Here is a 14723-nt window from a genome sequence, read left to right on the forward strand (position 1 = left end):
ACAGAAACGAACGAATGGGTTCGTGTCAAAAGAACCCGTTCTACTCTCGAGGAGCGAATCCAGAAGCGCCGCACCTTGCTTGCGCATGCCCGGACCCTTGTGCGAAAAGCACAAGAAATGCAAGAGGAAGAGGCAGTTAAGAGATCGTCGAGATCTAAGCAAGTCTGGATGCCAAAGGCCAAATCAGCGCCTAAGGCAAAAGCAGACAACGATGCTCTCCGACCTTCGTCAACTCCAGACCCTGCTCCCGCACTTCCGGTGAAGCTCTATGACAACATGGGTCTCCCCAAAGCTAAAGTCCCATTGAAGAATCGCATCGGTTCTCTGCCTGAGGATCGAGGAAAAACGCCTTTTAAGGAAAGCTTGAGACCGTTGAAGGAGCTTCGAACCAACATCCGGACTGGGGGTCGTACGCGACCTCCTAACAAATTGATTTCTGCAACGGCCCGCTTGGCGGTGCGTGCAGAAAATCAGGAGCCCGTTAAGGTTTCACCCTCACAAAGGTGTGATTCCAAACGTGTGACTCCCGTAGACGCCAACAAGGCAATGTTTACTCAGAAGAAAACACGTCAGACAGACGAACGCGTTATACCTGAGAATCCATGTGAGTAGCCGATAGGTTACTCCGACCGCAACGTCGATGAGTTGTACTATCAGGCTGGGGGTATGAATAAATCTCGAAAGAGAAGTACCTGGGAAGCGGACTCTTACTGTCCGTGTATCAAAATTATCAGGGCAGTATTATCAACGTGTAGCTGCCCAAGACCGCTCCGCAGAGGGCCTCGATATTCGAGAGAATCTCCGATGGAATGACGAAGCCCAAATCGAGGCGTTTCCACCAAAGAGGATCGGTTGTTTGAGATGATGAATTCCCAGAGGTTACCGTCAATATGGTTGATAAGGAAAAATCTCCGATTGTTTCAAGTGGTTCCAACCCTGATTTCTCTCCAGGAAGAAGAATCAATTCGGGAATAGCTCAGCTTCAGCTAGAAGCCGTCGGATATAACGATTACCAGGGGATCCATAAAGGAGTCCATTCCGATGACGAACTCTCAGATTCTTATTCCGCACTCGCCTCCGACGATACAACGTCTAGCATAGGACAAGTTCGAGAAGTGTTCATGATCAACACCGAGCAAATAGCCAAAATCATTGAGGATGCTCTAGCCAAGCAGAAAGAAGCATTCAAAATCGAAATGGAAATGGCTATGCAGGAGATGAGACAAATGCACGACCAACAAATCCGAGCTTTGTCAAATCAGCTAGTTGAATCCAGCCGTCGCACCCAGAACGCTGCAGTTGACAGCGATCCGGAAGTGGACGAAATCATCATGGCTGACGCACCGCCCAAAAATACTGGGGGTGGCCCTACTAAAAATAACGACGCTGGGGGTGGACCCACCAATGATGATAACACTGGGGGTGGCTGTATTATTCCTCTCGAAAATTATCCAAAACAGGATATAGATAAGGCCAAAAAGATGAAGGATCTCGAAAGAAAAATTGACGCCCTGATGTCTGCTCGAGAGGTGAAGAAGACCGGCATTCCGTGTCCTTACCCGAAAGAGTGGGATTCGATCCCGTATCCGACGAAATTCAACCTGATCAACTTCACGCCGTTTGACGGGAAAGGTTCCCCCACTCAGCACCTGATCTATTTCAAGTCCCATTTGGGAGTGATCTCTGGCAACGAGCCTCTGACGGTCCGGTCATTTGTTGGCACCCTTCGCGGGCCTGCCTTCGATTGGTATCGCCGTCTCAAGCCCGGAAGCATCAACAGCTGGGAGGACCTGGAGAGCATGTTCCTCGCTCATTTCTTCGATGATGACGCCGAAGTGTCGATCAGGACACTCTTCGATGAGAAACAAAAAGACGGAGAGTCGGTGGATACCTTCATCAAACGCTTCCGCAATCAGGCAATGAACTGCAAGGATCCCGTCACGGAGGAATTTGTCTTGCAAACCTGTCATAATAATTTGTCCATTAACATCTTGGATGTTATGGGAGTAGAGCCGCTCAATACCTGAAAAGAGTTGAAGGTGCGCGGAGAATAGGCCGAACGCTTCCTCAGAAGGAGGAAGGTCGAAAGAAACCAACCGATGGTCAACCCTCTGAATTCGAGTCTCATGTCCCATGATGAAGGGAAGGCACCTACAACAGTTGTTGACGTTAATCAAACGTCACAACACCAGCTCCGAAGACAATAGAAGAATTCGGATCCAAGGCTCCAAAAAGAGTACTCATTCAAAGACGAAGACGTTCCAGCGATCTTCGAGACCCTTCTTGAAAACAACAAGATCAAGTTGCCGCCCATCACAAATCAGGAGGAAGCTGACAATACTGCAGATCCGAAGTACTGCGCGTACCACAGGAGGATCCTTCATCCCACCAAGGCTTGCTTTACTTTAAAGAATAGCAAATGCAATGATAAACCCAGTTTCGCGAAGAAACTGGGGGTGGATGATTCATGTAACGGGAAGTTCCCGGAAAAATACTATATGTAATTCTCTTAGGGATAACCCGATCATTATAAACAAAGTGATAAACACTAAACCCCACTGTGAGTTGTATGAGTCAACACTCTCGATGTGATTTGTACTCCTACTCTCACTGTCTACCTGGTCAAACCTTCCTATAGTTAGGGCCACAACTAAAGTCCCCTCTCGATTCCTTCCATGAACGAGATGTCCACTTTTAAATTGAGCGATCAAGCCTATAAAAGGTAAGATCGTCTCAGACCCCCCACTTCCACTGCCTCCTTGGTCAAACCTATAAAAGTTAAGGCCAAAGCCAGAATCCCCTCTCGATTCCTTCCATGAACGAGAGGTCCACTTTCAATTCGAGTGATCAAACCTTCCTACAGTTAGGGTCATCTCAAACCCCCGTTTGGTCAAACATTCCTACAGTTGGGACCAAAACCACAATTCACTCTCGATAAACGAGAAATTTATCTTTAGTTCAGTAATCAAACCTTCCGACAGTTAGGGTTATCCGAATCTTGTCGATTCTCGGAGTGGAGATCCCACTCTTAGTTTTATCTTTTTGGATTCTAGGAGTGGAGATCCCACCTCGAGTCTCCTTTCCAGCTGAAGAAGAATATAAAATTCTTCTTCCTCAGTGTCGGGAGATAGAATATAAATTTCTTCCTCTCCCATTTCGGGTTCGTCTTTGCCCCAAGAGAAGACACCATCTTTTTCAACTCCCAAAATCCATGCCTTTTATGCATGGGGAATTTTATCTCGAAGCCTAAGCAGGGATAAGCCAACGCCTAACACGTGTTGCCGGTTTAGTCTTTCACCAATTGAAAAAGACACCAGAATCCAGTCTGGGGTATTTTATCCCGAAGCCTAAGTAGGGATAAGTCAGCGTTTAACCTGCGTTACTGGGTGGTTCGTTCCCGTAAAAACGACCGAGTCTATGTATTCAGCATCGTAGCAACAAAAATCCATGCCTTTTATGCATAGGGAATTTTATCCCGAAGCCTAAGCAGGGATAAGCCAACGCCTAACGCGCGCTGTCGGTTTAGTCTTTCACCGATTGAAAAAGACACCAGAGTATAATTTTTGGGACTTTCATCCCGAATCCTAAGTAGGGATGAGTCAACGCCTAATACGCGTTGCCGGATGCCATATTCCCGTAAGAAATGGCGAAGTCTATGTATTCAAAATCATAGCATTAAGTCTAAGAGAAACAATTCTCTTAGCACAACATTACATGTGAAACGGGTTTTAATAATTCACATGCTAGCCCGATTCAAACGGTAATCGGTAAAGGCACGTCAAACCCGTTGATGGATGGGGGTTTGCCAAAAATCCCAAAGTCTATGTCTAGCACGCATTGCCGGTTAGTCTTCGACCGTAAAAAGGACAAAAGATCACATATTCAACATTGTGGCAGGTTGTTATTAATAACACCATAATCCGTGCCTTACACGCATGGGGAATTTTATTCCGAAGCCTAAGCAGGGATAAGTCAACGCCTAACATGCGTTGCCGGTTTAGTCTTTTACCGATTGAAGAAGACACCAGAATCCGAGTCTGGGGATTTTTATCCTGAATCCTAAGTAAGGATAAGTCAGCGCCTAACACGCGTTGCCGGGTAGTCTATTCCCGTGAGAAAGACGAAGTCTACGTATTCAATGTCGTAGCATTAAAAGAGTTAACTCTTTTAGCACAACGTTATGTGCAGAACGGATCTAAACAATCTGCATGCTAGCCCGACTCAAACGGTAGTCGGTAAAGGCTCATCAAACCCGTTGATGGCTGAGAATTTGCCAAAAATTCTATAAGTGCGAGTCATTGATGCATCAGCTCTGTTAGTTGGTCTCGTGACTCGATTATCCAACAACATTAAAATAAGATCCACAAATGCAGATGAATCAGCTTTAACAGTTGGTCCTGCAACCCCGAAACTTGGGACCGCCGTGCTCCAATACCTTAAGAGCTTAAACTGTGTATACTCCAGTAAACGTACGAGTATAAACTGTGTCAACGTTCGATGTTCGAAACCTTAGGGTCAACGCCGGTCAACGTGTAACCCTAGGTCAACACCAGTCAACGCGTTGCGATCAAAAAGTCAATATTCGACGTTCGAAACCCTAGGGTCAATGCCGGTAACCGCGTAACCCTAGGTCAACGCCAGTCAACGCGTTGCGACAAAAAGTCAAAGTTCGACGCTCAAAACCCTAACAGGTCAACGCGGTCAACGCGTAACCCTAGAGTCACGCCAGTCAACGCGTGTGGACAAAAAGTCAACTTCAACGTTCAAAAACCCTAGCGTCAAACCGTCACACGCGTAGCCCTAGGTCAACGCCAGTCAACGCATTGCCCCGACAAAAAAGTCACATACCGGTGATCTAAACCCTTAACTCAACGCGCAACTGGACGGAGGTATCTTCAAATCAAACTCAATGACACGAGCCCAAACTCAATTCATCAGCTGTAGACTCGAGGACCCGACGACGCCAGGTGACTAAACGCCAGCGCCAGAAAGACTTCGGCAATTTCGTCAAAGCATTGAAATAGACCGAAATCGAAGGAGCAAGATGTTTAAAACTAATACAGTCCTTACGCCGACTGAAGGCAGGCCAATCACACTCCAAAGTATTCCAGCCTCGTCTAATAAAAGAAACGAGCTGAATGCTTTGGAGCGGGGTATCTGTAGCATCGAAAATTGCCTATAGTCTCCACGAACAGCGCTCAGTGTTAAGAACGACAATGAACGTCACATATCTGGTTCACAGAGTCGACTGACGTCCTCAGTGAACGCATTTAAGTGAACCGACGAACTACTGAGCTGACGGATTTCGGGATACGAAGCACGGGCTAATCGAGAGCCCCCGATGCTTACAAAAAGAACAACGCATTTCGTGTCTCGTTCATATCTACAATAACTCCAACCATGGAGCTGATAGAACTCTTCTTAGACTTCCACCACTTCGAATCACTAAATCCGAGTTCGACGAAGAATTACAGCGCGAAGCGGACGAATGCACCTCAACGATGTCTCGCCAATGTCGAGACACCTCAAGGGTGGGTCTCGGATTTCCAGGACACCCCAGGGGTGTCTCGGATTTTCCAGGACACCCCAGGGGTGTCGTCGCGTTTTCCGAGACACCCCAGGGGTGTCTTCGGATTTTTGGAGACACCCCAGGGGTGTCTCGAGTTTGGTGAGACGCCCTCCAGCGCGGATTCGGGCCTTTATGCCATTTTAACCGCTCCGCAACCCCTCATGCCTATAAATACAAGCCTTAGGCCTCATTTTTTGGGATCTGGAATTGGTGTGCCTCGACGAAGCCCTGCCGGATTGAAGACTTAAAAGTACACAGATTTCAGAGAGGAGGAGGAGAGATCGGATCCAGTTCTTCAACGCAAGAGAGAGTTCTTCGTCAGATCTACATCACCCGTACCCGATCCTTAGTATTATCACGTTGTGTTAATACTAAGAAGAGCAAATATCTCGCTTTATCCGAGATAGGCGCTTCAAGTTTCTAGATCTCCTCGCGGATCGACGAAGCTCTGCCTAATTTTTCAATAATCAGATCTGATCGACGGTGGTCCACGGATAAACCCCGGCACAGGCAAAGATCCCACGCAAGCAGAAGACCGATGAACGATCTCTGCGTTTGTTTGATAAAGTTGTAAACTTTTTTTTTTATTTTCATTGTGTAAGGAGATCTTATAAAAAGATCAACTTTTTTTATTTCATTCGAGTTTATTGTAACGACTAAAGTTGTAATAAATTCGATAACAATGGAAATAGTAACTTTCTCCGCAAACACAATACACAAAGGCGATATAAGATATGAATACAAGAATAGGTACGCCAATGCAATCATAAACAAAACGATATATATGCAAGGATATATAAACTAATACAAGGGGAAATAAACAATCTACAAATATGATAGGTTAATATGAAGAGCAATACACAAAGGCGATATAAGATATGAATACAAGAATAGGTACGCCAATGCAATCACAAACAAAATGATATGATCACAGAGTTCGGTCTAACCACTTGACCTACGTCTCCGCTCCTCACCTCGAGGAGATCTCCACTATCACAACCGGGTTTTCTACGCTTACCCGAATAACGTTTACACATCACACTCGGTTTTCTAGCTAACCGAAAACTTTACAACTACACACTTGCAATCACACTCTACACCCTCTAAGTATTGGCCTAGTCCGTATCCTCCTCCTCAAGTGCTCGGATGCAACCTCTCCCTAGGTTCGTCAACCGACGCCACTCCTATTGGATTCAACCCCGTTTCTCACCACACACTACTCTCGGTGTACAAGTGTATTACAAGTGATACTCACAATATAAGTTCAAATATAATGTGTTGTTCTCTATAATGAATGAGAACACAATGTAGCTCACTCTCAATGATACACTCCCCATAACCCAATATACAATATGTGTTAAATACTAAAGCTCAATGGTTGTGTGTGCAAACAATGAGAAACAACAAAATCAAATGTAAAACTCAATATAAATCTAGCTTAATGAAGATAATAATCAATGACATATATAAATGCAAAGCTAGAATTGAGTTTAGAAAAACTTCTCTAGAACAAGAGAGATGGAGATGTGAAATTGAAAGCTCAAACCCAAGTTGATCTCCTCTTCTTGTGAAACAATCTTCACAAGCCTAATTTTATAAACAAACACTTAAACAAACTTAAACCCTTGTAAAAACTTGTTTAAAACATCTCTTAGTTTGGTTGTAGAAAATAGTTATGGCAAAGGGGTATATATAGGGAAGAAGAAAACAACCCCAAAAACCCACTAAAAAACAAAAATCAGCAAAACTACAGCTCAGAACAACAGACGGTCGACCGTGGCGATCAACCGCGAAATTCTCTGGACTGCATATGGTCGACCGCCACGGTCGACCGTGAGCCAAAAAAGATCTTACTGAGTCTTTGGACTCAAGGCGGTCGACCGTGGCAGTCGACCGCAAATTGACACATGACATTTACAGGTTTTGAAAACAGTTTTTGTGACTTTAAAACCCTGTTTAAAAATATCAAATAAATTCCAAAAATTATGAAACTTTGGTAAATGATTGTAGACATGATAATAAACATGCTACAAAAACTAGTTTTCAAAAAGGACCTCCCAAATAAAAAATATCATTATTTTACAAAATAGTCCAAAACATGAAAATGTAAACACATGAGTTTTGACATTTTAGCTTAACCATGTTTTGAAACATTACAAAATGATTTTATAGATTTTAAGAAAGATGTAAACTATTGTTATGAAGTCTATAAATAATGAATATAGTATTTTATCAAAATACACATATAATACTATATATATACAAAGAAACCAATAAAATGTGTGTGCATATTATATTGAGCTTAAAGTACCAACACACATAATATAAAACCTAAAACTAAATATACCCAAGCTTGTGATCTTCAATGAAGCTCTATCTTGGTACACTTGCGAATGAAGCTTGAACTTGAATCTTTAACTTTGAATTGCGTAAGCTTCACTCCACAATTCTGCCAACCTCCATTGGATATGATCGTGAATGCGTAATTCCATCCATCCTCCAACATGTTGTTTGCCTAGAATAAATACGAAAACACAAACACTAGGCAAACAATATTAGAAGTAAATTGTTTGTTAAACATCATCAAAACAAGAAGGCCAACATATATGTATATATATACATGTGTGTGTGTGTCTCTCTCAAATTTCCTACGCTGTCGCCATGTGTCATATTCTCATTCGCTAATAGAGAAACGTTTTCGAATGGATAAATTAATAGTAAGTGAAGGACCTACATGTAAAAGTTCAAATCAACCACAAATCTCAACTCACCTTTCCTAATTGACTCCACAAAATCAAAACTCCGCTACCCCCATCCCAATCCTCACCGCCTCTTCCATCTTTGTCATCCCAATCCTCACCGCCGCTTCCCCCTTCCATCTTCGTCGTCCCAAACCGCACCGTCGGCTTAGCCATCCCAATCCTCACCACCGCTGCCCCCTTCAATCTTCGTCGTCCCAAACCGCGTTGTCGGCGATGAACTCAAGCGAACCCAAAGCGAACCTCATGTACTTTATTATTTGAAGAACGGACGCCTTTGCCGATCCTCAGGTACTTTGAGAACTCGGGTACTTTATCAATCGAAGAACGGACGCCTTCGCCGATCCTCGGGTACTTCATCGATCTTTTAGTTTTGTTAATTACTTTCATAAACTCATAATTGGACAACTTCTTAATTTAATCTAGTTAATGAAAGTTTTTTATTTTTATTTTTTTTAAAGGAATCAACTTAATTTTTCCCACTGTCAGTAAACTTAAAATGATGAAATAATAAAAGGTATCGATTTTTTCCTACTGTCAGTGAACTACTATGTTGATGAGCATGCCGAGTCTTTCTACAAAAGTGTATTAAGCTTGTGCAGGGTGCAAAACTTACAGACTTGGCTTGGAGTTTTGACTGTGAGATAGTTGATAATGAACTGCTTGGAAATTTGACATTGAGGTGAATTGATCATGAAATGCTTGCAACTGTTGGTACTTGATGATGCTTTGTAGGCTAATCATCCAAAGGCTGTTGTTTGGGTTCACTGAGCTCAATTTCTGTGCAAGCCTCATGTCTCTGTTTGGTCCATGTAAATGTACATCCCAGTTTTTGTAACAAGTATCAAAATTGAAGAATAAGCCCCTTATCAAGTTGAGACTGTAAAAGAATGAAGTTTTGTGATGCTAAAATTTTTCCTATTGAAGAATCATCTCCCTTTTATTTTATTTTATTTTCCAGTTTTGGGTTAATATTCTATATTCTACATAAAAAATTTGGGTTTTGTTCAAGCTTCGATTGCTGTATGGATAGATTTGGGCTATACTGATAATGGAAAAGAATGAAATGCATTTCTTCCCACGATTAGGAGAAAACAAGATACAATAGTTTCCATCTCAATTCATCTACAACAAAATGACACATGCCCAAAAAGGCATGTTGGATGGAAAAAGCCGTCTAGGATACCTAGAAATCTATTTGATGGAGGAGTTGAGCGTGAGGAGATTTGGCGAGTCAGAGAGAGAGAGAGAGAGAGAGAGAGAGAGAGAGAGAGAGAGAGAATCCATTTTCAGAGAGGAGGATTTGAGAGAAATGAGAACGATTTGTTTTGAGAGAAGAATTTGAGCGTCGAACAGAAATATGTAATTTGAGAACGCTGGTTTAAGTTTCCATTTACTAATGAGTGTTATGTACAAAATCAACGCCAGACATATATACAAATAAAACTCAGTTAGCTTATAGCTGCTATGAAAAGTACGACTGCGCCTTCACATCAAATACATCAAAGAATAGAAATGAATATTAACAAGAAATCCCTTTTTACATCTTTGATTATCCTAGTAGCCACAAATTATTTATTAGAAAAAGCTCGCCGACTCCTCCCCTTCGAAGTATATACAATAAACACAGGTCTCATATTTCCATTTACACTTATCAACCCCCATACTATAATATATAACCATGAGACTGGAAACAAGCTGATACCAATCCAAGCCATTATCTCCTCCCACACACTTAGAAATTGGGCAATCAAACATTAGGTGATCCAAATTCCCATCCACTTGCTTACACAAATAGCACTTGTTCTCATTAAGGATCGATAGCCTAATCAATCTCTCTTGGATGAGTAATCTCAGCCTCATAGTAAGCCACTCAATGAAAGAATACTTGTGATCAACATGATATAAAACATTATAGACCTTAGAAAATTTAAATTTATCTCCATGACAACATGCAACAAGCTTAGAGACGCAGCAACCATTGTTGCCCCCATTGCACAATCATCTGATTCTTCACTTTAACCAACATTTTTCACTACCCAAAATCGATGGTTTGGCTTGAACCACCCATATATGCATTGCTTCAAGTAGGATTCATGTAACTATTTTATCTAGAGGGGTATCTTTCTTAGAGTGGATATCCTACCTATATTAGTTTAGCAATAGATGCCAAATTCCACCACTCAGCACTATACAGATCCCAAACCTCCGTACTTCTTAGACCTACATACATCTTTTCAACTTACCAAAGCTATCTTCCGCTTCTCTTGTTTACCACACCAAAAAAGAATCCTGCAAATTGCATCAACAAAGTGAAGAAGACACTTTGGAAGCAAAAAACCACTAGTCCCAAACACTTGCAAATTGAAAAAAAAAAAAAAAAAAAAAAAAAATCTGATTCCATTAAGGCAAGTCTACCAACATAGGATAAATGCTTATTATTCTAGCCAAGACTTTTGACTTAATTCTATCTAGAAGAGGCTGAAATAACCCAACCCCCAACCTACTATACTAGATAGAGGTAAGCCATGATACATATCAGGCAATGAGCTTCAACAAACCCTACATTGGCTCATCCCTGATGGCAGAGCTTCAACAAACCATTGTTCATCCCAAACAAATTTAAAATATAGTATACTTCAAAGGAAAAGTTACACTTTTATTTATTTTTAGTTCAAAAGTAGTATGTGCTCATATCAATGAATAAATGAAGTGACCTGTAAACTGAAACAAGTTGTATCAATTAAGTAAATATGCTATTAACTTTATAAGAAATTAAACAAGACAAGAAGAACGATGTGGAAATGTGCAGTACTTGCATCCTTGAGCTATTCGACATGGCAAACCAACGCAATCAACTAGACCTTGCATATCAAATCAAACAAAATTAGTATGCTTTTGATTCTGATGTAAGCAAAGCGCAAACAATTAGTATGCTTTGATTCTGAAAGAATGTCTTTAATTTGTTGCAGGAAAATATATGTATATGGAACCTACTGATCTGATATAAAAAGTTCTTTAGCAATCGATTTTCTGGTTGACATTTACCTGGACGATATTACATTTATTGTTGTTGTGTATATTCTCAATTTATACTAGTTGATTCATGTGTACAACATTCGAACTGCACAATACTTGCATTCATTTTTTTAGTTGCCGTCAATTTTCCAAAATTACCTTCACAACATTTGAATTTATTCTTTTATTTGTCTGTACTTTATGTATATATTTTTCCTTTTTTTCTTGTTGGAGAAATCCCTACGTATAGCTGTTAAGTCCAGAGTACAAGCATGTTCCAAGCTTCAACATGCTAGTACAGGAGCTTGAAATCTTAAGAAGTCATTCCATTTCACAAAATTTGCTAAATAATCTCATACTACAGAGATAGACCACACTATAGAGATACGACAAACATGGACATAAAAAACACAGGGACGCCGACGAAAAAACTAAACCACAACTCAGGCCACATGAAGTGACTTGAAAACTAAAACCATTATTTGGAACCATCCACTTAGGTATATTGATAATTCTTCAATATTTAGCTCTTTAACGCATATATATGTAGGAATAATATATTAGAGATAAAATCATAGTAATTTCATCAACTATATGCCTGTGAATTACGGAGAACAATCGCGCAGGAATTAAAGTTGATTACTTTAAAAAAAATAAGTTTGAATAATTCACATAATTGTAAACTATATCAAACTTTTAGCAAATAAAAATTAAATTGATTCCTTAAAAAAAACTTCAAAGATTGATGCAAATACCCGAGGAAGATCGGTGAAGGGCAACGTTGGGTTTCCTGAGGATCAGCGATGGGGATGTGTGAGATGGAGGATTGGGTTCGGTTAAAAAATAAAAATAAAAAAACTTCAAAGATTGATGCACATACCTAAGGAAGATCGGTAAAGGGTGGGGATGCGTGGGATGAAGGATTGGGTTCGGATGAATTTCATGCTGATTGAGAATTGGGTTCGGTTGAATTTCCTTTTCAAAGCTCGGTGAAGGATGGAGGAGGAAACAAACACAACGTCTTTTTGGGGAAGGAAGCGTGGGGTGCGAGATTTTTGGGATACAGGATTTTTGGGATTTGCTTTTTTGCATTTAAGTCCTTGTTTTATTTAACTTTGGCATTGGTCTGAATGTTAACTGTTTATTGCTAATTTATAACCAGCGAATTATAAATTGACACATGGCGACAGAGCATGAAATTTCCTACGATGCCAGCTCACCTCTATATATATATATATATATAATGAGTATGCTTGGTAGTGAGGTGGCATAATCCATTCCACTCATTCAAATGGTTGTATATCCTCATGAACTTCTCAATTCATGTGAATGTGGTCCCCCATTTGAATGAGTGGAGGGGATTGTGTCACCGCACTATCAAGCACAAAATTTGGGCTTGGTACCAAGCATACTCATATTTCTCATATATATATATATGAGAAACTATCATGTATCGCTTGTAGCCAAGCCCAAATTTGGTACAAGCCAAATTTGGCCTTGGTACGCAGCATAACTCATATGCCTTGTTTACATATGGAGAAACTATCAGAATGTTTAGAGATATCCTTCAAAAGAATCAAGGTATTTCCATTACAAATGAGAAAGTGACGGAAATAAATGTAAAATTCAGAAAACGTCTATGAATCACTTGAATTGGCATTAATATAAGGCATATCTATTAAAGAAGCATCGACTGAGTTACATTAAAGAATAATTTAATAATTTATCCCAATCAAAGAAGAATTCTTCATGGAAGATATAAGAAAATTTAGTATGTATTCATAAATTCCATACTTTGTTCTTTAAATACTAAAGAAATTAAACATTAATATTATAATCTAAGGCAAATTGACAATAAAAATATAAGTATTTAGTTTAGATCTTTATGAAAAATGATAGGGACAGAGCAAAGATAATACTATTGACATAATAGAAACTATTATTGGATGCACATTAGAAGAATTCATTATAGAGAAAAAAGAGAGGTAGCTCCAAAACTTATTTAAGTAATAATTTAGGAATATAAAGAATTTGATATATATGAAATTAATATTTATTCTCAATGAAATAGAAAAAAATCAAAGTCTGTATTTTAAGAAGTTTGTGTTGAATATTAGAAATACATTTAACTTCTTTGTGAAGTTAAACAAGAAGATAAAAGATTAACGAGCACAGGAAAGATAACAACACAAAAAATATAACTCTAGCCTAATGACACAATCAATGTAGATGATGATGACATTACTCTAGAATTGCCCCCAAAAAAAGATAAAGGTAAAGAAGGATTGATCTTAGTTCAATAAAAAATAAAACAGAAGGAATAAAAGATAATATTTTCTGAATATTTTATAGAATAGTTTAATTAATTTGAGTGTAATTAGGAATCTTTAGAATTGAATTTCATAAACTTTTTTTAGTACTTTTATATGCTTATGTGGATGCTTGTATTATATAAAAGTATACTAGAGTTAGCATTAATCTTTAGTTTATAATTTTTTATGAAGTCTATGATTAGGAACAAACTTTATATTCTCTTTTGTATCATTTTAAAATACCTTTAATCAATTATTTTGCCTTATTAGTTTTAAATATTCACCATCCTTATATAACGCTATTTCAATATTTTTCACATTTGCAACACTTTACTTTCTCAAGTAAAGCTTGGTTTCATGTCAGTCAAAATAATATGAAAGTTTAAATTAGCTTCAAAATATATTTGTTCTCTATCAATTCAAATATCAACATGATATTTGAAATTGAGTATAGCCCATTTAAACAAACATCAACGAAAATAAATAATCGTAATATTAAACTTTAGAGATAAAAGTGAACATAAACTATTATAGTGGAACTGATGAACAAATTTTAGTTAGAAAATAAGCAAAAATACTTAATCATGGCATTTAACCATGTGCATTGCACGTGTATAAAATCTAGTAACACTAAAAAGATGAGAAAAAAGATAAAGGATAATGTTAACATAATTTAGGGGTCTTTTCCTCACTTGGTGTCACATACTTTGCACGTGACCTTGTTTGTCAGAAAATTTGAAAGAAAATTGAGAATTAAAATTGTATTAATCTCCTTAACTGACTTAGGAAAAGAATAATTACAATATCTCAAAGTAATTCCTCTCTAACTGACTTAAAAAAAAGAAATTTTAACTTTTCTTTTATCGGTTTCCCGGTTTACAAAAGAGTGAAAAATCGATGAAGATCTTCCTCTTTGTTTAAAGCTAGGTTCTTCTTGGTGTCGATGGGAGTTTGATTCTTGTATCACATTGACGATTCGAGCACTTCGCTTCAAGGAACGTTGTATCCTCTTCTTGACTTGACGTCTTTGAAGAACTTGCAAGGCAAGTTTGGAACTCTAAATGA

The 14723-nt window shown here is 39.2% G+C and overlaps 2 long non-coding RNA genes across 2 annotated transcripts; one reads left to right on the forward strand and one right to left on the reverse strand.

Annotated features, from left to right (window-relative positions):
* LOC109842097 lies at positions 8300-9240 on the forward strand. Its single transcript, XR_002247294.1, has 2 exons — positions 8300-8679; positions 8870-9240. It is a non-coding gene; the product is annotated as an uncharacterized LOC109842097 (long non-coding RNA).
* LOC109822051 lies at positions 10970-12378 on the reverse strand. Its single transcript, XR_002242002.1, has 3 exons — positions 12227-12378; positions 12102-12136; positions 10970-11192 (listed from the first exon to the last, which is right to left on the reverse strand). It is a non-coding gene; the product is annotated as an uncharacterized LOC109822051 (long non-coding RNA).

This window comes from Asparagus officinalis, chromosome 1, assembly GCF_001876935.1.
Source record: "Asparagus officinalis chromosome 1, Aspof.V1, whole genome shotgun sequence".
NCBI classification, from domain to species: Eukaryota; Viridiplantae; Streptophyta; class Magnoliopsida; order Asparagales; family Asparagaceae; genus Asparagus; species Asparagus officinalis.